At 41.6% G+C, this 26,060-nt stretch overlaps 1 long non-coding RNA gene across 1 annotated transcript in view; it reads left to right on the forward strand.

Annotated features, from left to right (window-relative positions):
* Positions 1–26,060, forward strand: part of LOC111091126 — a 134,184-nt gene that overhangs the window by 13,478 nt on the left and 94,646 nt on the right. The window lies entirely within an intron of this gene.

The following is a 26,060-nucleotide window of genomic DNA, read 5'->3' on the forward strand; positions in this document are numbered from 1 at the left end:
TTTCCCAATACAACTTGTTTTTGGCCACTCTGCACTGAGCAAAATGACTAGAAGGAAAACCTCACCTGAAAAGAAAAAATCAGAAACAGTCCTCTCTGCCACAGAGTTACAAAATTTGGATTGCAATTCAATGTCAGAATGCCAATTCAGAAGCACTATTACAAAGCTACTGGTGGCTCTAGAAAAAAGCATAAAGGACCCAAGAGACTTCATGCCTGCAGAATTTTGATTTAATCAGGCAGAAATTAAAAACCAATTAAATGAGATGCAATCCAAACTCGAGGTCCTAACGACAAGGGTTAACGAGGTAGAAGAACGAGTGAGTAACTAGAAGACAAGTTGATGGCAAAAGGGAAATGAAGGAAAAAAGAGACAAACAAAAGATCATGAGGATAGATTAAGGGAAATAAATGGCAGACTGAGGGAGAAACATCTAGGTTTAATTGGGGTTCCCGAGGGCGCCAAAAGGGCCAGAGAACCAGAATATGTATTTGAACAAATCATAGCTGAAAACTTTCCTAATTTGGGAAGGAAAACAGGCATTCAGATTCAAGAAATAGAGAGATTCCCTCCCCCCCAAAATCAATAAAAACCCCTCAACACCTCGACATTTAATAGTGAAGCTTGCAAATTCCAAAGATAAAGAGAAGGTCTTTAAAGGAGCAAGAGACAAGAAATCCCTGAATGTTATGGAGAGATGTATTAGGGTAACAGCAGACCTCTCCACAGAGACCCGGCAGGCCAGAAAGGGCTGGCAGGATATATTCAGGGTCCTAAATGAGAAGAACATGCAGCCAAGAATACTTTATCCAGCCAGGCTTTCATTTAGATAAAAGGAGAGTTAAATAGCTTCCAAGATAGGCAGGAACTGAAAGAATATGTGACCTCCAAACCGGCTCTGCAAGGAATTTTAAGGGGGACTCTTAAAATTCCTCTTTAAGAAGTCCTATGGAACAATCCACAAAAAAAAATGGACTTAATAGGTATCATGAAGACACTAAACTCAAATCTTTCAATAGTAACTCTGAACGTGACTGGGCTTAATGACCCCATTAAAAGGCGCATGGTGTCAGACTGGATAAAAAAGTAGGACCCATCTATTTGCTGTCTAAAAGAGACACATCTTAGACAGAAGGACACCTACAGCCTGAAAATAAAAGGTTGGAGAACCATTTACCATTCGAATGGTCCTCAAAAGAAAGCAGGGGTAGCCATCCTTATATCAGATATACTAAAGTTTATTCTGAAGACTGTAGTGAGAGATGAAGAGGGACACTATATCATACTTAAAGGATCTATCCAACAAGAGGACTTAACAATCCTCAATATATATGCCCCGAATGTGGGAGCTGCCCAATATATCAATCAATTAATAACCAAAATTAAGACATATTTAGATAATAATACACTAATACTTGGTGACTTCTATCTAGTGCTTTGTACATCCAATAGGTCTTCTAAGCAAAACATCTCCAAAGAAACAAGAGCTTTAAATGATACACTCGACCAGATGGACTTCAGTTATCTACAGAACTTTACATCCAAACTCAACTGAATACACCTTCTTCTCAAGTGCACATGGAACTTTCTCCAGAATAGACCACATACTGGGTCACAAATCAGTTCTGAACCTATACCAAAGATTGGGATGGTCCCCTGCATATTTTCAGACCATAATGCCTTGAAATTAGAACTAAGTCACAAGAAGAAGTTTGGAAGGACTTCAAACACGTGGAGGTTAAGGACCATCTTGCTAAAAGATGAAATGGTCACCCAGGAAATTAAGGAAGAATTAAAAAGATTCATGGAAACTAATGAAAATGAAGATACAACTGTTCAAAATATTTGGGATACAACAAAAGCAGTCCTGAGGGGGAAATACATCACAAAACAAGCAGCCACCCAAACACTGGAAAGAACTCAAATACAAAAGCTAACCTTACACCTATAGGTAGAGAAGTTATGATTCGAATTGAGGTCCCCAGATTCCAAATGCCAGATACTTAACAACTCTCCTGACCCATTGCCTAAGGCAGTTCCTAATTATTGAGTTTCTAGGATGTGATAGAGAATACAGAGATAAATAAGACAGACTCACTCTGAATGGTTTGTCCTTTGTCCACTCTCCTGGGAAACCTGTCCCCATGTGTCTCCAGGATCTAGCACACATTTTGGCACAGAGTAAGGCCTCACTTATTATGGAATAAATGAATTGCACTTATCTCAGAGACTTTCATCTTTTTTATGAAATTTTATTCATTTATTCATGCAAGACACACAGAAAGAGACAGACAGAGAAACAGGCTTCCCTCCCTAATGTGGGACTGGATCCCAGGACTCCCAGGATCATGACCTGAGCTGAAGGCAGATGCTCAACCAGTGAATTACTCAGGTGTTCTTGTCAGAAGACTTTCTGCACCCCATTTCAGGGATTGTAGAGGACAGAGGATGTCCTGGGACCTCTTGTTTGTACTATCCAGGCACTGTTTCAGTTATTTCCTTTGGGTCTGTTGGCTCAACACGACTGGGCCATATCAACAGTCCCTTCCAGTCCTGGAGTACTGCTCTCTATAAAATGGTTGTTTATTTTCCAGTGGCACATGTTTCTTAATTTTCTCCATGTTCTTAGATTTCTTTGGAGCCTTAAGCCATATGCAGAATATGGTAAGTTCTCTAGACACCTTCCCGAGAAAAACACATTTAAACTTACCTTTTGCATCCAGTTTCCAGGCCTTCCTAGACCTGAAATAAGTGTCTCTACTGCAGAGGATTCTTGGAGGCCGCAGACATCTCAAGCCAAAAAATTGACTTCTTAAAGTGAGGGGAGGGTTATTCAATCAGCAAATTCTTATAAATTGCCTCCATATGCTGTGCTTCACGCCAGGTGCTGGGGACCACAGGGGACAGCTGCAGCATCCAGGTGGGTCAGGAGGCCACTTGGGGAAGAAGGAGTCAGTCAGCGTCTCCTTGACTCTCAGGCCACAGTTTCAGACTGGGCTCTGGGGCTTCTGTAGATTCTCATCTCCCCTGGGTGCTTGGTCTTTCTCCCTCCTGGCCTCCCACATTAGAGTCTTCTGGATCAGGCTTATCCAAGATAAGCATGGATGAATCCTAGTCAGGTTCCTTAGTGCTTCTGCTCCAGAGTATATCCTACAGGCATGCAAACTCAGCGGCTTTTAATACTACAAGTTCAAACCAGGGGATCCCTGGGTGGTGCAGCAGTTTGGTGCCTGCCTTTGGCCCAGGGCACGATCCTGGAGACCCAGGATCGAGTCCCACATTGGGCTCCCGGTGCATGGAGCCTGCTTCTCCCTCTGCCTGTGTCTCTGCCTCTCTATCTCATTCTGTGTGACTATCATAAAAAAAAGTTCAAACCAACCCTCATCCAAACTTCCTCAGTAGAATGTCAAAAGACTCTTCCTCTCCTTTTTGTTGCTAATAATAATAATAACAACAGCCAATAATAACAAAAGCTTTACTCATTCATCAAGCATGAATGAGTGGAGCACTGTGGGGACCCTGAAATGTGGAGTGAGCAAGACCACGTATTTGGCTGAGGCTTGGGGGCGGGGCATGGCAGACATGATGCATGGCTGCCAAGTGCGAATCCTCATTATGCAGGGTCTGAATTTTCACCAATTTTTAGACGCTTTAATGAAAAAATAAAAACATCAAAAACAAAAGTTGGTTCAAAATTGGCAATCTGCAGAGTTAAGAAAACATTGAAATATTGATGGCATCACAAAACCCAGAAAATAGCATTTTTGTATTTGTATTGCCATCTGTGAACTGTTTCTTTCTGATTTATTTATTTACTTATTTTGATGGCATGGCCTCTTTTTTATTGGAGTTCAATTTGCCAACATATAGCATATCACCCAGTGCTCAACCCATCAAGTGCCCCTGTCAATGCCCAACACACAGTCACCCCTCCCCCCACCCACCTCCCATTCCACCACCCCTTGTTCATTTCCCAGAGTTAGGAGTCTCCATGATCTGTCTCCCTCTCTGATATTTCCCACTCATTTTCTCTCTTTTCCCCTTTATTCTCTTTCACTATTTTTTATATTCTGCAAGCTAATGAGACCTTGCAATGTTTGTCAGTGTCTGACTGACTTATTTCCCTCAGCATAAGACCCTCCACTTCCATCCACGTCGAAGCAAATGTTGGGTATATGTCGTTACTAATGGCTGAGTAATATTTCATTGTATACATCTACCACATCTTCTTTATCCATTCTTCTTTCGATGGACACCAGGGCTCCATCCACAGTTTGGCTGTTGTGGACATTGCTGCTATAACCATTGGGGTGCAGATGTCTCAGCGTTTCACTGCATCTGTATCTTTGGGGTAAATATTCAGCAGTGCAAATGCTGTGTCATAGGACAGTTCTAGTTTTAACTCTTTGAGGAACCTCCACACAGTTTTCCAGAGTGGCTTTACCAGTTCTCATTCCCACCAAAAGTACAAGAGGGTTCCCCTTTCCCCACATCCTCTCCAACATTTGTTGTTTCCTACTTTGTTAATTTCCCCATTCTCACTGGTGTGAAGTGGTAACTCATTGTGGTTTTTATTTGTATTTCTCTGATGGCCAGTGAGGCAGAGCGTTTTCTCATGTGCTTGTTGGCAATGTCTATGTCTTCCTTTGTGAAATTTCTGTTCATGTCTTTTGCCCATTTCATGATTGGATTGTTTGTTTTTTGGCTGTTGAGTTTAATATGATCTTTATAGATATTGGATACTAGCCCTTTGTCTGAAATGTCATTTGAAAATATCTTCTCCCATTCTTTAGGTTGTCTTAGTTTTGTTGACTGTTTCTTTTGCTGTGAAGAAGCTTTTTATCTTGAGTAAATCCCAATAGTTCAGTTTTGCTTTTGTTTCCCTTCCCTTCATATATGTATCTTGCAGGAAGTTGCTGTTGCCTAGTTCAATAGAGTGTTGCCTGTGTTCTCCTCTAGGATTTTGATGGATTCTTGTCTCACATTTAGATATTTTCATTAAATTTAGGTTTATCTTTGTGTTTGGTGTAAGAAAATGGTCTAATTTCCTTCTTCTGCACCTGGCTGTCCAGTGTTCCCAGAACCATTTAGTGAAGAGTGTCTTTTTTCCAGTGAATAGTCTATCCTGCTTTGTCGAATATTACTTGACCAAACAGTTGAGGGCCCATTTCTGGATTCTCTATTCTGTTTCATTGATCATGTGTCATTTTATGCCAGTACTACACTGTCTTTTTGACCACAGTTGGTAGTACAACTTGAAATCTGGCTTTCTGTTGTCCTGGCTCTGGTTTTCATTTTTAATATTTGCCTGTCTTTGGAATATTACTTTACTAATTCCATACAAATGCTAAGATAATATTTTCCAACTATCTGAAGAATGTCCATGGTAGTTTGATAGAGATTTATTAAATGTGTAAATTGCCCTGGGTAGCATTGACATTTTCCCAATATTAATTCTTCCAATCCACGGGAATGGAATAATTTTCCATCTCTTTGTGTCTTCCTCAATATCTTTCAGAAGTGTTCTGTAGGTTTTAGGGTATAGATCCTTTACATCTTTGGTTCGGTTTATTCCCAGTAGTCTTATGCTTTTGGCTGCAATTGTAAGTGGGATCGACTCCCTAATTTCTCTTTCTTCAGCCTCATTGTTTATAGAAATTCCACTGACTTCTGGGCATTGAGTTTGTATCCTGCCACACTGACGGATTGCTGTATGAGTTCTAGCAATCTTGGGGTGTAGTCTTTTGGGTCTTCTATATAGTGTATCATTTCTGTGCAAAGAGGGAGAGTTTGACTTTTTCTTTGCCAACCTGAATGCCTTTTATTTCTTTGTTGCCTGATTGCTGAGGCTAGAACTTCTAATACTATGTTGAATATCAGTGCTGAGAGTGGACACCCATGTCGTGTTCCTGATCTTAGGGAAAGGCTCCCAGTATTTCCCAGTTGAAAGTGATATTTCCTGAGGGCTTTCCTTGATGGCTTTACAGATGCTGAGGAATGTTCCCTCTATCCCTACACTGAACAGTTTTGATCAGGAATGGATGCTGTATTCTGTGTAATGCTTTCTCTGCATCTATTGAGAGAATCACATGGTTCTTGTTTCTTCTCTTGTTGATATGATTTATCACATTGATTGCTTTATGAGTGTTGAACCAGCTTGCATCCTGCGATAAATTCCACTTGGTCATGGTGAATAATCTTAATGTACTGTTGCATCCTATTGACTAGTTTCTTGTTGAGAATTTTTGCAGCTGTGTTCAACAGGGAGATTGTTCTATAATTCTTCTTTTTTGTTGGCGTCTTTGCTTTTGGACTTAAGGTGATGCTGGCCTCATAGAACGAGTTTGGAAGTACTCCATCTCTATATTTCTGAAGAGATTTAGTAGAATAGGTATTGTTTCTTCTTTAAACATTTGAAAGAATTCCCCTGGAAAGCCATCTGTCCCTGGACTTTTGTATCTTGGAAGGTTTGTGATGACTGCTTCAATTTCCTCCCTGGTTATTGGCCTGTTCAGGTTTTCTAATTCTTCCTGTTCCTGTTTTGCTAGGTTGTGGTTTTCCAGAAGTGTATCCATTTCTTCTAGATTTCCTACTTTATTGGTGTACACCTGCTAATAATATGTTTTAAAAATCATTTGTTTTTCCTTGATTGTGATCTCTCCTCTTCCATCTATGCTTTAATAATTAGAGTCTTTTTTCTTTTGGATTTAATAATGGTGGCTAATGGTTTATCAATCTCATTAGTTCTTTCAATGAAACAAGTCCTGGTTTTATTGATATGTTTGACAGTTCTTCTGGTCTCTATTTCACTGAGTAATGCTCAAAACTTTATTAACTCTCTCTTTCTGCTGGGTTTAGTTTTTATTTGCTGTTCTTTCTTCAGCTCCTTTACGTTTAAGTTTTAGTTGTGTATTTGAGTTTCTTCCAATTTTTTGAGGTATACTTATATTGCAGTGTATTTCCCTCTCAGGACAGCTTTTCCTGTATTCCAAAGATTTTGAATGGTTGTATTTCCATTCTCATTGAAATTCTCATTCATTTTCATTCCCATTTCATTCTCATTTGTCCATGAATATTTTAATTCTTCTTGAATTCCCTGGTTTACCCTTTCATCTTTTAGCAGGATGGTCTTTAACCTACAAGTTTTTAAATTACTTCCAAATTTCTTCTTGTGATTGAGTTCAAGTTTAAAGATATTATGAGATGAAAATAGGCAAGGAAGTATCCTAATCTTTTGATATCAGTTCAGACCTGATTGTGACCCAGTATTTGGTCTATTCTGGGTAAAGTTCCATGTGCACTTGAGAATAATGTGTATTCGGTTGTGTTTTGATGTACACTTCTGGTGTGAGATCCATGTGGTCCAGTGAAATCCATGTGGTCCAGTGTATCATTTAAATCTCTTGTTTTCAGGATCCCTAGGTGGCTCAGTGGTTTGTCACCTGCCTTTGGCCCAGGGCACGAACCTGGAGTCTTGGGATCATGTCCCACATCAGGCTCCCAGCATGGAGCCTGCTTCTCCTTCTGCCTGTGTCTCTGCCTCTATCTCTCTATCATAAATAAATAAATAAATAAATAAATAAATAAATAAATAAATCTTTTAATAAATAAATAAATCTCTTGTTTCATGGAATATTACTCAGCCATTAGAAACAACAAATTGGCTATGATGTGGGTGGACCTGGAGGATATTATGCTGAGTGACATAAGTAAATTGGAAAGGACACACATTATATGGTCTCATTCATTTGGGGAATATAAAAAATAGTGAAAGGCAATAAAGGAAAAGGAGAAAAAATGAGTGAAAATATCAGTGAAAGTGACAAAACTTGAGTGATACCTAACTCTGGGAAATGAACAAGGGATAGTGGAAGGGGAGGTGGGTGGGGGTTGGGATGACTAGGTGATGGGCACTGAGGACACTTGGCAGGATGAGCACTGGGTGTTATGTGTTGGAAAATTGAACTCCAATAAAAAAATAAAGCTCTTGTTTCTTGGAGATCGTGTACTTAGAAGATGTGTCATTGGCCGTAAACAAGGTGTTGAAGTCTCCCAGTATTAGTGTATGATTATCTAAGTATGTGTCTATTTGTTTGCTAATTGATTGATATACTTGGCAGCTCCCAAATTAGGGGTAATATATTCATGATTGTTAGGTCCTCTTGTTGGATAGACCCTTTCTGTATGATATACTGTCCCTCTTCATCTATTACTACAGTCTTTAGGGGATAAAATTTAATTTATCTGATGTGAGGATTGTTATCATTGCTTTATTATTAGGACCATTGGTAAGTGGTCCTGCAAACTTTTTTCAGGCTGTAGGTATCCTTAGGTCTCAAATGAGTCTCTTGTAGACAGCAAATAGATGGATCTTCCTTTTTTGTCCAGTCTGAAACCCTGCACCTTTTGATGGGGTCATTGAGCCCATTCACGTTCAGAGTTACTATTGAAAGATATGAATTTAGTGTCATCATGATACCTATTCAGTCCCTGTTTTGTGGCTTGTTTCCTTGGACTTCCTCTTTCTTTTACATAGTCCCCCTTAATATTTCTTGCAGAGCTGGTTTGGTGCTCTCATATTCTGTCAGATTCTGCCTATCGTGGAAGCTCTATATCTGGCCTTCTATTCTTAATGTGAACCTTGTTTTATGAAGGATTCTTGGCTGCATGATATTCTCATTAAGCATCCTTTCTGGCCTGCCAGGGCTCTGTAGAGAGGTCTGCTGTTGCTATAATATTTCCCCCCATATAATTTAAGGATGTCTTGTCTATTTCTGCTTTAATGATTTTCTTATTTTTGGAATTTCTAAGTTTCTCTATGAAATATAATGGTGTTGAACTTTTTTTTAGGGGAACCTGCCTATCTCCTGGAACTGAATGCCTGTTTCCCTCCTCAAATTAGGGAGGTTCTCACCTATGATTTGTTCAAGCATGCTTCTGGTCTTAGGTCCCTCTTGACACCCTCTGGAACACCAATTAAACATAGATATTTGGTGGGTATCTGTCATTTCTAATGGCTGAGTAATATGCCATTGTATATATATACCACATCTTTATCTATTCATCTTTCAATATACCCACCATTTGCTTCAACGTGGATGGAACTGGAGGGTATTATGCTGAATGAAATAAGTCAACGGAGAAGGACAAACATTATATGGGGAATATAACGGGGAATATAAAAAATATTAAAAGTGAATAAAGGGGACAGGAGAAAAATGAGTGGGAAATATCAGAAAGAGAGCAGAATATGAGAGACCCCTAATGAGAGTCTGGGAAATGAACTAGGAGTGGTGGAAGAGGAGGTGGACAGGGTGTGGGGGTGACTGGGTGATGGGCACTGCGGTGGGCACTTGAAGGGGTGAGCACTGGGTGTTATTCTATATGTTGGCAAATTTAACATGAATAAAAAATAAATTTATAAAAAAAAGAAACATTTTTGAGAGGCGGGGCAAGGTGGCAGAAGAGTTGGGTCCCCAAGTCACCTGTCCCCACCAAATTACCTAGATAATCTTCAAATCATCCTGAAAACCTATGAATTCAGCATGAGATTTGAAGAGAGAGAGCAGCTAGAATGCTACAGTGAGAAGAGTTCATGCTTCTATTAAGGTAGGAAGACGGGGTAAAAAAGAAATAAAGAAACAAAAGGCATCCAAGGTGGAGGGGCCCCGCGAGGAGCCAGGCAAAGGCTGGGGTGAGTGTCCCCAAGACAGGAAAGCCCAGTTCTAGAGAAGCAAGAGTTTCTCCAACCTTTCCCAGTGGAAAGGCGCTGGCAGGGAGTTGGAGCCAGATCCCAGGAGGGGCAGTGATAACCTTTGGCTCCCTGAGACACTAACAAACACCTGTGCTCAAGGAAGAGCTTGCCACACCCTGTGCCTGAGCTCCCTAAAAGGCTGCAGCATGCATCCGACTGGACCTGGGAGAAGCTCAGAGGTGGCTCTGGTGGAAGTTCCAGGCTGAGGGGGCTTCACAGCACTGGGAGCAGCTGGGAAGTGGCTCCGGCAGAGACTGCACGAGGAGGGGGCTGTGCAGCCCTGGAGCACCTTGGAGGTGGATTAGGGGGTGGCTCCACACGGAGGGAAATGTACGACCCAGGAGAAGCTCAGACCGGCTCCTGCCAAGGCTCCGCATGGAGGGGGCTGCGCAGCACCAGGAGGAGCTCAGAGGCGGCTTGGGTGGAGGCTCTGTGCAGAGGGACCTGTGAGGCCCAGAGCATGATTCCAACAGCTCAGACCTGGGAGCACAGGGTTCCAGGGACACAGCCCAAGATCCAGTGCTAACCCCAGGACAGGCAGAAGCCAGGAGGGCACAGGAGAGCAAGGACACTCCTGCCACTGGAGATCCCCAAGTTGTGCAGATCAGTGGCCCCTGCCCCAGGAGCATCCAAGCTTCTGCAGACTGAGAGCTCCAAGGCTACTGCGGGAGTGAATCCAGGGCTCCAGAGATGGCCGCCACCACTGTTAATGTTCCTCCTGGGCCATCACAAGATAAACAAACCCCACTAAGCCTCAAAGTTGGCCTCACTGGATAAACAAGTTAAACATCTTTCACTGAACCCTCCAACAGGCAGGGGTCTGAGCAGATCCCCCAAGTGCTAACACCTGAAAATCAGCACAGCTGGCCAGTGGCCAGCCTCCCAGAAGACAAGCTGGAGGCACAGGGGAAAAATAAATTATTGAGCAAGCAGCACTGGAAAATTCCAGGGGAAATCGAGGCATTTACAGTATACAAAATCAGAGGATACTCCCCCTTGTTTTTTGTTTTTGGATTTCTGTTTGCTTCCCCCCAATTTTTATTCTCTTCTCTTTTTTCCTTCCTTTTTTTTCTTTTTCTTTTCATCTTTCTCTTCTCTCTTTTTCTCCTTTTCCCAATGCAACTTGTTTTTGGCCACTCTGCACTGAGCAAAATGACTAGAAGGAAAAACTCACTTCAAATAAAGAATCAGAAATAGTCTTCTCTCCCATAGAGTTATAAAATTGGGATTACAATTCAATGTCAGAAAGCCAATTCAGAAGCACTATTATACAGCTACTGGTGGCTCTAGAAAAAAGCAAAAAGGACTCAAGAGACTTCATGACTGCAGAATTTAGAGCTAATCAGGCAGAAATTAAAAATTGATTAAATGAGATGCACCAAACTCGAGATCCTAATGATGACAGTTAATGAGGTACAAAAAGAGTGAGTGACATAGAAGAGAAATTGATGGCAAAGTGGGAAACTGAGGATAAAATAGAAAAACAATTAAAAGAACATGAGGATAGGTTAACGGAAATAAGTGACAACCTGAGGAAGACAAAAATCTACAATTAATTGGGGTTTCCGAGGGCACTGAAAGGGACAGAGGTCCAGAATATGTATTTGAACAAATCACAGCTAAGAAGTTTCCTAATCTGGGAAGTGAAACAGACATTCAGATCCAGGAAATAGAGAGACCCCCCCAAAAAACAATAAAAAAGTTCAACTCCTCAACATTTAATAGTGAAGCTTGCAAAATCGAAAGATAAAGAGATGATCCTTAAAGCAGCAAGAGACAAAAATCTCTAACTTTTATAGGGAGAAATATTAGATTAACAGCAGACCTCTCCACAGAGACCTGGCAGGCCAGAAAGGGCTGGCAGGATATATTCAGGGGCCTAAATGAAAAGAACATGCAGCCAAGAATACTATATCCAAGAAGGCTCTAATTCAGAATGGAATGAGAGATTAAGAGCTTCCAAGACAGGCAGGAACTGAAAGAATATGTGACCACCAACCCAGCTGTGCAAGAAAATTTAAGAGGGACTCTTAAAATTCCTCTATAAGAGAAAGTCCAATGGAATAATCTACAAAAACAGGGACTGAGTAGGTATCATGATGACACTAAATTCATATCTTTCAATAGTAACTCTGAATGTGAATGGGCTCAATGACCCCATCAAAAGGCACAGGGTTTCAGACTGGATAAAAAAGCAGGACCCATCTATTTGCTGTCTACAAGAGACTCACTTTAGACAGAAGGACACCTACAGCCTGAAAATAAAAGGTTGGAGAACCATTTACCATTCAAATGGTCCTCAAAAGAAAGCAGGGGTAGCCATCCTTAGATCAGATAAACTAAAGTTTATCCCGAAGACTGTAGTGAGAGGTCAAGAAGGACACTATATCATACTTAAAGGATCTATCCAAGAAGAGGACTTAACAATCCTCAATATATATGCCCCAAGTGTGGGAACAGCCAAATATATCAATCAATTAATACCCAAAGTTAAGACATACTTAGATAATAATACACGTATACTTGGTGAGTTCCATCTAGTGCATTCTACACTCAATAGGTCTTCTAGGCACAAAATCTCCAAAGAAACAAGAGCATTAAATGACACACTGGACCGATGGATTTCACAGATATCTACAGAACTTTAGATCCAAACTCAACTGAATACACATACTTCTCAAGTGCACATGGAAATTTATCCAGAATAGACCACATACTGGGTCACAAATCAGGTCTTATCCAACACCAAAAGATTGGGATCATCCCCTGTGCTTTCTAAGACCATAATGTCTTGAAATTATAAACAAATCACAAGAAGATATTTGGAATTGTTTCAAACACGTGGAGGTTAAGGACCATCCTGCTAAAAGATGAATGAGTTAACCAGGAAATTAAGGAAGAATTAAAAAGATTCATGGAAACTAATGAGTTTGAATATACAACCATTCAGAATCTTTGGGATGCAGAAAAAGCAGTCCTGAGGGGGAAATACATCGGAATATGATCAGCCATCCAAAAACTGGAAATAACTCAAATACAAATCTAACCTTACACGTAAAGGAGGTAGAGAAGAAACAGCAAATAGATCCTACACCCAGAAGAAGAAGAGAGTTAATAATGATTCGAGCAAAACTCAATGATTTAGAGAAGAGAACAACTGTGAAACAGATCAACAAAACCAGGAGTTGGTTCTTTGAAAGAATTAATAAGATAGATAAACCATTAGCCAGCCTTATTAAAAAGGAGAGAGAAGACTCAAATTAATAAAATCATGAATGAGAAAGGAGAGATCACTAGCAACACCAAGGAAATACAAATGATTTAAAAACATATTATGAGCAGCAATATGCCAATAAATTAGGCAATATAGAAGAAAGGGACTCTTTTCTGGAAAGCCAAAAACTACCAAAACTGGAACTAGAATAAATAGAAAACCTGAACAGGCCAATAACCATGGAGGAAATTGAAGGAGTCATCAAAAATGTCCCAAAGACACAAAAGTGCAGGGCCAGATGGCTTCCCTGGGGAATTCTATCAAACGTTTAAAGAAGAACATGTACCTATTCTACTAAAGTTATAGAGAAAGATAGAAAGAGATGGAATACTTCCAAACTTGTTCTATGAAGCCAAAATCACCTTAATTCCAAAACCATACAAAGACCCCACCAAATAGGAGAAGTATAGACCAATATCCCAGATGAATATGGATGCCAAATCTCAACAAGATACTAGCCAATAGGATACAACAGTATAGTAAGAAGATTATTCACCATGACCAAGTGTGTTTTATCCCTGGAATGCAAGCCTGGTTCAACACTTGAAAAACAATGTGATTCATCGTGTCAGCAAGAGAAAAATCAAGAACCATATGATCCTCTCAGTAGATGCAGATACAGCATTTGACAAAATACAGCATCCATTCCTGATCAAAACTCTTCAGAGTGTAAGGATTGAAAGAACATTCTTCATAATCTTAAAAGCCATCTATGAAAAGCCCATAGCAAATATCATTCTCAATGGGGAAGCACTGGGAGCCTTTCCCCTAAGATCAGGAACAAGATACGGATGTCCACACTCACCACTGCTATTCAATGTAGTACTAGAAGTCCTAGTCTCAGCAATCAGACAACAAAAAGACATAAAGGCATTCAAATTGGCAAAGAAGAAATCAAACTCTCCCTCTTCACAGATGACATGATACTCTACATAGAAAACCCAAAAGACTCCACCTCAAGATTGTTCAGAAATCATACAGCAATTTGACACTGTGGCATAAAAAAAAATCAATGCCCAGAAGTCAGTGGCATTTCTATTCACTAACAATGAGACTGAAGAAAGAGAAATTAGGGAGTCAATCCCATTTACAATTGCACCCAAAAGCCTGAGACACCTATGAATAAACCTATCCAAAGAGGTAAAAGATCTATACCCTAAAAACTATAGAACACTTCTGAAAGAAATTGAGGAAAACACAAAGATATGGAAAAATATTCCATGCTCATGGTTTGGAAGAATTAATATTGTGAAAATGTCAGTTACCCAGGGCAATTTAAACCTTTAATGCAATCCCTATCAAAATACCATGGACTTTCTTCAGCGATTTGGGACTAATCATCTTAAGGTATGTGTGGAATCCAAAAAGACCCCGAATAGCCAGGGAAATTTTAAAAAGAAAACCATAGCTTGGGGCATCACAATGCCAGATTTCAGGGTGTACTACAAATCTGTGGTCATCAAGGCAGTGTGGTACTGGCACAAAAAACAGACACATAGATTAATGGAACAGAATAGAGAATCCAGAAGTGGACCTTCTATTTTATGGTGAACTCTTATTCGACAAAGGAGGAAAGACTATCCACTGGAAAAAAGTCTCTTCAATCAATGTTACTGGGAAAATTGAACATCCACATGCAGAAGAATGAAACAAGACCACTTGCTTGCACCACACACAAAATAAACTCAAAATGGATGAAAGATCTAAATGTGAGACAAGATCCCATCAAAATCCTAGAGGATAACACAGGCAACATCCTTTTTGAACTTGGCCACAGCAACTTCTTGCAAATTTCATCCATGAAGGCAAGAGAAACAAAAGCAAAAATGAACTATTGGGACTTCATCAAGACAAGAAGCTTTTGCACAGCAAAAGATACAGTCAACAAAACTAAAAGACAACCTACAGAATGGGAGAAAATATTTGCAAATGATATATCAGATAAAGGGCTAGTTTCCAAGATCTATAAAGAACCTATTAATCTCAACAGCAATGAAACAATCCAATCATGAAATGGGCAAAAGACATGAACAGAAATATCACAGATGAAGACATAGACGTGGCCAACAAGCACACGAGAAAATGCTCTGCATCACTGGCCCTCAGGGAAATGCAAATCAAAACCACAATGAGATAGGACCTCACACCAGTGAGAATGGGGGAAAATGAGCAAGGCAGGAAACAACAAAATTTGGAGAGGATGTGGAGAAAGGGGAACCCTCCTGCACTGTTGGTGGGAATGTGAACTGGTGCAGCCACTCTGGAAAACTGTGTGGAGGTTCCTCAAAGAGTTAAATATAGATCTTCCCTATGACCCAGCAATTGCACTGTTGGGGATTTACCCCAACGATACAGATGCAATGAAACGCCGGGACACTTGCACCCCAATGTTTATAGCAGCAATGTCCACAATAGCCAAACTGTGGAAGGAGCCTCGGTGTCCATCGAAAGATGAATGGATAAAGAATATATGGTTTCTGTATACAATGGAATATTATTTAGTCATTAGAAATGAAAAATACCCACCATTTGCTTCATCGTGGTTGGAACTGGAGGGTATTATGCTTAATGAAATAAGTCAGTTGGAGAAGGACAAACGTTATATGGTCTCCATTTGGGGAATATAAAAATAGTGAAAGGGAATGAAGGGGAAAGGAGAAAAAATGAATGGGAAATATCAGAAAGGGAGACAGAACATGAGAGACTCCTAACTCTGGGAATGAACTAAGGATGGTAGAATGGGAAGTGGTTGGGGGGTCAGGGTTATTCATGGATGGGCACTAAGGAGGTCATTTGATGAGAGGAGCACTGGGTGTTATTGTTTATGTTGGCAAATTGAATACCAATAAAAAATAAATTTATAATAAAATCAATTAATAAATAACATAAACATAGATTTTTCCTTCCAAGTTTATTTATTTCCCTTAACCATACCACATGGACTATAATTCTTTCCCCCTTTTTGCCTCTTCTTCCTTCCTTGCCATCAACTTGTGTCCTATGTCACTCTTCGTTCCTCTATGTTTTAACCCTCACTGATAGCATTGCATCTCCTTTAATTGATTTTTAATTTTGGCCTGAATAGATCTAAGTTCTGCTGTCATGGTTTATTGAATCCTTTATGCTTTTTTTCCCCTAGCCACAAGTAACTTTATTTTTTTAAATTTTTATTTATTTATTTATTTATTTATTTATTTATTTATTTATTTATGATAGTCACAGAGAGAGAGAGAGAGGCAGAGACACAGGCAGAGGGAGAAGCAGGCTCCATGCATGGGGAGCCTGATGTGGGATTCGATCCCGGGTCTCCAGGATCACGCCCTGGGCCAAAGGCAGGCACCAAACCGCTGCACCACCCAGGATCCCCCACAAGTAACTTTATAATTATGCTTCTAATTTGGCTTTCTGACATCTAATTGTAATCCAAATTCTGTAATTCTGTGCTAGAGATAAAATTTCTAACTCCTTCCTTTTTGGTGTGTTGTACTTTCTAGTCATTTCCTCAGTGTAGAGTGGTTGTTTGAGTAGGGTGAGTCAAGAATATCAACCACGACTTAAGTAAATTTCACCTCTAGGTGACTCTGACATGGTCTGAGACCAGAAAGTAAAAACAGTGATTAGAACAAAATAAAACAAAAATACCAGTAAAGCGAAAAACTAATTTTAAAACAAAGTAGTAAAATAATACAAGGCCAAGGATCCCAAAGAAGATGAAAAGAAAGTAACAAGGGAAAGGAAGAGAAAAAAGCAAAATAAAGAGAAATAAAGAAAAAAAAGGAGAAGAAAAGAAAAAGGGGATGACAGGGAATGGAGGTGGTGAAGAATTTGTAGTGGAGGGAGAATCTAAGTTGTCCTAGATGGTGATCCTTTAGGTTCTGAGTGCATTAAGTTCAGTATGTTAGAAGATGCTCAGTCCCAAATTTATATAATCCAGCAATACTTGAAGAAAACCCCAACATTGACCACCAAAACATAAACAAGATAAGTGAGGGGGTGCAGAATGAAAATGAAGAGAGAATATAATCTTACAGAATGAACCAGCACAGTATACCACTTGGTGTGGGTGCATGCTGGTCATGTTTTAGAAAGGGAGCACTTGACGGGATGAGCACTGGGTGTTATGCTATATGTTATCGAACTCCAATAAAAATACATTAAAAATAAATAAATAAATAATAAAAATACATATGGGCTGAAAAAAAAGAAATTTTTAACTTCTACTATTGTATGACAAAATGAAGCAGAGGAAACAAAAATCTTAACTCCTCCTCCCCCCCAAAAAAATGCCACATAACTTCCAAAATTAAACTGAGTATGTTGAAGGGAATCTAGAAGTGGATAAATATCTAGGACATGTGATTGTAGAAATATGAGAGTCTCCCTCTACTTGTGTCTCAGCCTCTTTCTGTGTGTGTCTCTCATGAATAAATAAATAAAAAAAAGTAAAAAAGAAAGAAATATGAGAGTCAAAAAGGAAGAAACAAAAATGAAGAGGTGGTAAAATATTGTAGTTAAGGTGCAAAAAGAGAACAAAATGGAAAGTTTTAGTATGATATAAAAAAGAACTGCATGGCAAAAAAGGGTAGAAAAAGGTATCATCTAGTTCTTTATACTGTAAATCCCTCGACTTGCCCTGGAGCTTTCCAGCACTTCTTGTTCCATAACTTGCTCTTCCCCTGTGCTTCCACCTGGTCTTCTGGAGGAAGGGCTACTGTGCTGATTCGCAGGTGTGTGTACTTGGGGAAGATGGCCCACCGCCACCAGGTGCAAGGCTCAGTGGGAGCTGTTTTTCCTTTGAGGCCTCTGTCCCCTGGTGGTCCCGCATCTCCCAGGCACAGGGTGAGACCAGGAGGGACAACAATACTGGCGGCGGCCAGCTCTCCAGGTCTGGAGTCAGCTCCCAGCAGTAACTACCACAGTCTCCCAGTCTGCCTTGGCCTGGATGCTCTGGGGGTCAATGGGCTCTGATCTGCACAGCCTGGGTGCCCCTGGCAGCAGGAGTGTCCTCGCTTTTCTGTTTCCCCTCGCCTCAGCCTATCCCAGGGGAAGTGAAGTATCCTGGGCTGTGTCCCCTGGTGCCCTGGGATCCAGGGCCTGAGCTACTCGAGTCATGCTCTTGGGGCTGCAGCTCAGGGAAGCAGCAGGGCGGAGGCCCATCTGTCCTGACCCCATGCCTGAATGACCAGCTTCTCCCCGAGGCCCCACTGGGTGCATGCTCCAGCCCGATACCGAGATCAGCCTGCTGTGTGCATTGCACTCTCCCCTGGGCACACCTCCTCTATTAGTGAACTCTGGGGCCCTTGAGGCTCCATTGCTCCTCCTGCCATACTGCCTGAGTTCACTGCTCAGTGCCATTTTGTCTGGGAAGAATCCAGGGTGGATTTATAAAATTATCGCTTCTCTGGGGCTGTGCTTCATGTCCCTGAGGATTTCCCACCAGGCTTTCACACTGCTTCTCACAGTGCCCCTCCCCCACTTGATTGCTTTTTTTCTGCCTCCCTACCTTGTTAGAAGCAAAATATCTCTCTGTAGCATTCCAGCTGATCTCTCTTTAAAACTCAGTGGAATTCCAGTATCAGTAACACTTTTATTTATTTATTTTTTCAGTAACACTTTTAATTCTTGTTCCTGATCCTCCACATGTGAGACTCTCTGCAGACTGCACATTGATCCCAGAATCCTTTCTAGCTCATTTCCTTCGTATTGAAAGGGATATTTCTCCACTGAGTCTCCCCTCCTACCCCTCCTCTTGTTCCCAAACCCTTGTGACTAAATTTTCCTGAGAAAGAATCCTCTCCCTTAGCCAGAGGGCTGTGGCAGATGCAACCCCAGGTGCAGCTACATGCCATGCCCTGGGGTGCTTTATGGGGACCTAGGCTGCATGTGATTGCTAAAATGAGTGATACCAAGAACAAGGGTTCTTGGGATCCAGAGATAGCTTCCCCATGGATTCCATGGGAGACCAAGGAGTTCAGTCATGGGCTGAACTTTAAGATGAAACAGACACAGGAGATCAAAAGATGCTGAAGAGAGGAAACAGGCCACCTGAGGATAGAGGGTGACCAATTTCAAGGTTCTAAGGTCAAGAAGACAGCATTCTCACTCAAGGCCAGCCATGGGGGTCTATGCAATGATAGAGGTGCAGGTCTGAGGGAGGGTGGTTTCTGTTGAGACTGACATAATAAACCAATGTCCCGATAAAGGGTGTCAAATGAGTTTTTCATTTGTTTCCAGTGGATAGAAGAGTTACATTTGCAGTACACTGTAGCCTGTTAAGGATGCAGTAGTTTTACAACTTGTTTTCTGGGCAGACCCGAGTGTAGGCTCTTGGGATGCTCCCTGGGCTGGGAATTTTAAAGGCCTGACTGACCCTGTTTATGTAGCCACAGCTCTCCCCCTCATCTTCCCACAGAGCTTGTTTCCTAGGATCAACCACACAGAGGCCCAGAGGCTCTTCAGCCCAGAGCCAGATTCTCTGCTCCCATGTGATTCTGCTAATCTAACTAGTGAGTAATAGGTCTGTTTCCAACATCAGGGACATTATCCCACTCTTAAACCTTCCCTATGGTCTGCTAGGAGTTTCTCCAATCCTACTAAGGCTGGAGTTAAAGTTTGGTAGACTTCGACAAGGGATAAGAGAAAAGGCTGTGCATTTCATTCACTTCACTTATAGACTGGGGGACTTTGAGCAAAATAGATTACTTCTAATGTCGTGTTCACCTCTCTAAGTGGCCAAAGGTGCCATAAGGTGGAAGGGGTTTGGGAAAATCCTTTGTCTCCCAATATTCTGAGTTCAGAGAGGGCACAGGCTGGTGATAGGTTGTGCAGAGTTGTTTTCCTTCTCCAAGGAGCCCTGCAAACCATGAAGGTACCCTAGATTTTTCAGGATTCATTCATTGATCGATTGTTTGGTAAGGGGGTGTGTCAACAACATACCCATGACCACTCCTCTCTGCTCTTCTGATATTGGAAACACAAAGGTGTTGGCAAATTCATAGAAGAGAAACAGGCAGGAATCAAGATAGAGGAATCAGTTGCCCAGGGTGGGGGGTGGGGCACAGGGAGGCCATCAATGTGCCCAAAACAATGGCACGAGGAGAGTGACTTCCTCTCAGAGGGACAGGGATGCTCAGCAGCTTCTTGATGACTTCAGTTATTAAATTTGAGAGTGAAAGGGTCCAGAGATATGGATCTTATCCTCCCCATCCCCGGAGAAGGGATCCAGGTCCCTGGAGGAATGCGTGCTGAGGGCAGAGTGGTGCTCCAGGTTCAGGGACACAACCCCAGGAACAGTGACACAATTTCTCTCATCACCTGTGACTCCATTCTCTCTCCGCCAAGGCCTTCCTGTCTTTGTCATTGCTCCAATGTACACAAAAGCCTGTCTTACAAATTCTGAGTAGGACATGGACATCAGCTATATGCATGACACATACATCTGGCTTCTAGCACCTCTATCCTCTATTTCTTGATTAACAAGAAATTCCCTCTGTGACTTTACCTTGTCTTACAGTTAGATAATTATCATTCTGGGAATGCCTGAGTGGCTCAGTGGTTGAGTGCTTTCCTCTCAGGGGTTGATCGTAGGACTTGGGATAGAGTCCCCCATCGGGCTCCTTGCACCTGATTCTCCCTCTGCCTGTATCTCTGCCTCCCTCTCTCTCTGCATCTTTCATAAATGATTATCATTCTTGAGAACATGGTCCCAAACTGCTGCTGGTGCATCGTGTCTCCATTTTCTATATTGTATCTGACCCTGCTCACCTCACCTCATCTACTGGCATCACCCTGACTCCTGACCTCCCTGACCTCCGGGTTTGGATCACTGAATGTCGCTGCTCTGCCATGAATGGTAGGCAGGGTGGAGGTCTGGGAGTCAGAAGGGCACATGTAACCACCCCTCCACATGGGGTGTCCCCTAAAGTCAGGCTCTGCTCAGATCTCTCCAAATGAGGGTTATCCTTCTCTGGTGGTTTCTGAAATGCCTCATTCTTCTATTCATTTCAAGAATGAAGAAGTCCCCTATACACATTCAAGAGAAGGTGCAGAAAAACCAGGTTAGAGAAAAAATGACCTAGAAGAAGAAAAGTGAAGAGTTCAGGATGAAAACAGTAAAGCAACCAAGGGTACATGCAGATGCATTTATCCAGCCCATATCAAATGTGATCTCACTGTGTGCTATGCTCTATTAGATGTTGGGGTTTATGCAGTTGGTCATATTTTTATTATTATTAATCATTTCTGAGGACCAGCTCCTATTCCCATTGTCACTGGGAAGCGTTAAAGTCCTACCTTATGTTTGGTTAGAATATCTTAGGAATAGAGCAGGAGAGGCCTTTGGTCTTCGATGGAGCCAATCTCTTGAGATACACACTGCTGTGGAGATCTGATGTTGTACAAAGGATGATTCTGTTGCTGCCAAGTGCTGGTAGAGCCTGGGACCCACTCTCATTGCACCAATATGTCACACCACAGCAATGCTTGGCTACCCTCAGTTTTGGCTGGGGGTGTAAGTGTGCTCTAGAGATGGGCAGCATAGAAGACATCCCTCGCAGCACATGCCTCTGGTTCCAGCAGAATTGAGGTGGGAGGGATGGTCAGTAGCACAGTTCCCTCCATCCCTCCTTGCACAATCCTCAGTCCTGAGACAAAAATAAAATCTGAAAAAAAAATAAAAAAAATAAAATCTGTACTTCCCTGCCTGTGAGAGAGGTTCAACTTCAGCTACCTTAGGCCATCACTGGGTGGACGGAATCTAGAGGAATGTTTGAAAGCTGCTGGTCTGGTGGCACATACATGTGATCAAGGCCCTGCAGAGTAAGTCTCGTGGTCTGACCAAGCCCAGGACAAGCTCTAGACAGGGCAAACAGGGTTTCTGTTCCTGTCTGATTTCACTACTATAACCACACAGTACCGGGCCTGCTCCCCTTACCAGGATCTTGGACCAGCCTCAGACTTTCCCTCATGCCTGCCTGGAACCCATGGCCCAGTCTTCCAGAAGCAGGGCAAATTCTGGCTTGATCTGGTATTGATGCAGCCTCATCTGCTTTAGAAAAACCCAAATCCCATATTTAGACTAAAGGATATTGGGAAGATACTTTATCTCTACCATCACATTCATCTCCTCTGTGGACTACAATATGTATGGGTTGTTCTGAAGATTCAGTGTGTTCCAGATATAGGAGTCTCTCATAGTTTGTGTCACTCTCTAATTTTTCCCACTTAATTCCACTCCTTTTCCTCATAATTCCTTTCTCTATTTCCTAAATGCCAGGAGGAGGGCATTTGATGGGAAGAGCACTGGGTGTTACAATATATTGGCAAATTGAATTTACATAAAACTAAATAAATAAGCTTTTAAAAATATATAAATGTTTGTTTCAAGTACCTAAGAGCACCCCAAGCACAAAGCAGTCAATATAGCCCAGTGGGATGCCACCCACATGGCCCATTGCACATGCCACACAACCGCTGCCCATAGACCCGCAGCCCATTGCAACTAATCCAGAGTTTCCCGGATTGGATCTTTTATCTACTGACTAAGGAGGGTCACATAAAAAAATGATCAATCTGAGCATTCCCATGCCATAGACTATAATGGGTGTTGTAGGTGATCGAGAAGTGAAATGAGCAATTAATGGTTAAGAGAAAGAAGAGGGAGTGAAGCAGGAGTGAGCAGAAAGAGGGAGCAAAACATGGGACAAGAAAGTCATAGAAAATTTGGTGGTTTCTTTGAAGAATCAGATGTCAGACCTTGTTTCCTTGTTCGGGATATGGAATCTGAGACCGGGGAAAGTGCAGAGACTCAAGGCCATTCCCGTCATAGATTTGAAAAGATGTTGTTTCTAGGGGTGTGTAGTTGAGAAGACTAGAACAGAAGGCAAAATTGAGTTCCTGGGTTGAGGACATAGATCCTAGGATCTGTGACTCATCCTCCTGTGTGCTTAACTGTCTCCTATTCTTTCCTCAGACCATCCATCACCGTTTGTATGCTGCTGCACAAGGAATATTATTTTGGTGACTGTGGAGACTCAGATTCTTAAATCAACATAGTAATTTATTTCCTGTCATTCATTTCACTCTCTTTTGTTTTGTAAGTAGTTATTTACTTCATTGTGAGGTAGAGAGAGAGAGAGAGAGAAGAGAGAGAGTCTTTGGGTAGGAGAGGCAGAAAGTGAGAGAGAATCCCATGAATATTGCCTGCAAATCCTGCTATCGAGCTCAAACCAGCACCCTGAATTCAGTACAAGAGCCAACCCTTCAATAAGATACTGAACCTACTAAGTCACCAGGCACCACCATCCTCTCTCTTAATGAAATGCTCCTATGGAGGATCCTCATCTTGCAGCAGTTGCTGTCATCCAGCACTTGACAAGTTGGGATCTTTCAATGTATAATATCTTCTGCCATGCCCCATAACTTCCCTAGCCTTCTCCTAGTAGGTGGTCCCCAGTGTACTTGGAAAATTTAAAGTATAGATCACAGCCAGATAGTTCATTCAGAGAGATTTCTGACCCACAGCCAATCAGGGAACCAGCCCATTATCTTGTAGTTATTCAAGGGAGAAGGCCTAGTCTATATCAGATAGAGTGTAAGATGTTTTGCAGCTGTACCCTGGTGCTTTTTTTACACCAAAATCTTTGGTCGAACTGGTTCAATATTCTACCGAATAACCTTATACCACTCTAGCACAGGCTCAGGATTCTAACCATAACCATTGTCCCACCAAAACCTATGGAAAACAGAGCTTTCCTAACACTTGTCTCAATTTCCTATCTAGGACCACCGATTCATTCACAATCACATAGGGTGCCTCACTTCTGGACAGCTCTCTATAGACTCCCCATACAATAACTTCTCATCAAGGCATAACTGAAGCCTTCCATTTAAACACTAGAGTGAGTTTGCACCCTGCAGTCTGATGCTGGGGCTCTGCTCAACACAAATAATAGTGGCTGACTCCCTTGCTCTAACATGATCTGAGTCAATAATCTTTAATTACTTTCATTTAGTTGGCCATTGTTCACTGTACACGCAATCACAAGGGGTCCACAGAACATCTTCAGATCCTCCTGTTGCTTTGAGCAAGAGTAGTGTTCACAGAGGCCCCCTGTGCCTTGCTCTTGGCAGCTATCAAGTCCATGGGAGGAGCCCTCCCATGAAGAGGGAGCCCTCAATCTGAAATGAGTTCTCTGAGGCAGTTCCTAAGCAGTTTGTACTCAGTATGGCACCTGGATCTTGTTTTTGTTCCCACATCTTGGGACTATTATGGAATCAGACTATTTTTAGGTCCCCTTATTCTGTCTTTTGGTTACCATTTTGTGCTGTGTTGTGCAGTGTAAAACTGGTGTGTGTCATAAAAAGAAGTATCTGACCATAGAAGCATGAATAGTGCCCTATGAGTCTTCACTGTGTCAGCATCACAGAGAAGTGAGTGTGAAGATCTCATAGGACTGGGGTTCACCCTGAAGAAGAACTTTGCTGAGGCTCAGCAATCCCATCAGTTGAGTTTCTCTGACTATGTCAGTTTTGTGTCCTGAGGGTATTCACTCTGAGGTTGTGCCTGCTGTGATGGACACATCATTGGCTGTTGTTCTGCGGTGATTATTTGTAATTTTGGGGGTCTCATGGCATGAGGTACACAAATGTGATATTTCCATATTGTCACCAGCTGTCTTGGGATCATCTAAACATGAACCCTCTCCTCTACCTGAAATCGTGTTTGTTTCTCCTATGTCTGCTTCTCACGATTTTAATTCTTGATCCACACCACTTCACCAATGTTTTGGGTCTTCAAGGCCACCTCTGGATCAATGGAACTGAACAAATTCATTCCCTAGGGAAATCTCTTAGAAAAGAAGGAAAATGAATGGGCAGCACCATTGGTTGATACACTGAGGCCTCACAAAGGAATTCAGTATCAAATTAGTTTCATTAACCATTTGTTTGGCCAAGCTAAAGAAAAATTTGACAATGCTAGGCAAGAATAAAGTAGAAGCACCTCTTTAGTAAATGATCCTACTCGCCTTCCTCTAGTTGTTTGTCTCCACTTATTGTTGTTGTCCTGTGTCGCTTCCTCATGCACCTCCTTCCCACTCCTCCCCTTCTCCAGATACCTCATTTTCCACAATTCACCATAAGCAGGAAACTGCCACTTGATTCTAAAAATTTAACCCTCCCATAGCCAGGTGTGAGGAAACAGTATATGGTTGAAATATTGAACTGAGCTTAATGAAAACATGCACTTGAATTTTTTTCTAACCCTCCAAAAAAGCCAAGGCATATTTCTATGCTAATAGAATTCTTTAGATGCAGGTATGACCTGGTGTTACCTATCCATTATCAGCTTATACACACACTCATGGTTTGGATATTCAGATGACCCATTTTGAATAACAAAGCTGTTTGGACTGACCTGGAAAGTTACCTACAAGATCTTCTTTTCTATGGTAAATTAATTGTCAATGACATATACAGAGAACAGGGGAGTGGCCAGACCCTTGATTTTCTCTTGGGTCATGATCTCAGTCTCCTGAGATCAAGCCATCCTCAGGTTCCATGCTGAGCAAGGATCCTGCTAAGAGATTCCCTTCTTCCTCATCTATCTATACCCCTATCTAGACACACTCTTTCCCTCTTTCAAGAAGAAAATAATAAAACAAGAATGAAATAAAATTAATTCAGCTTTCAAGCCATCCAAAAGATCTCAATGAATGCTATGTGTATTCATCAAAATGAAGGTGAGTCTGAGAAATCAATATGGTTCATGACTCAAAGTATATGACATATTCAAAACAATAAAGCTGTAGAATGTGAAATGTATCCATGTATTTTCGATCAGTCTTCACAGGAAGTAATATAGAGTTCAAAGAAATTACAATTTTGCTGGAACACAGTTCATTTTTTAAAAAATTTTATTTATTTATGATAGGCACACAGTGAGAGAGAGAGAGAGAGAAGCAGAGACACAGGCAGAGGGAGAAGCAGACTCCATGCACCGGGAGCCTGATGTGGGATTCGATTCCGGGTCTC

This window comes from Canis lupus, chromosome 19 (genome assembly GCF_011100685.1).
Source record: "Canis lupus familiaris isolate Mischka breed German Shepherd chromosome 19, alternate assembly UU_Cfam_GSD_1.0, whole genome shotgun sequence".
Classification (NCBI taxonomy): Eukaryota; Metazoa; Chordata; class Mammalia; order Carnivora; family Canidae; genus Canis; species Canis lupus.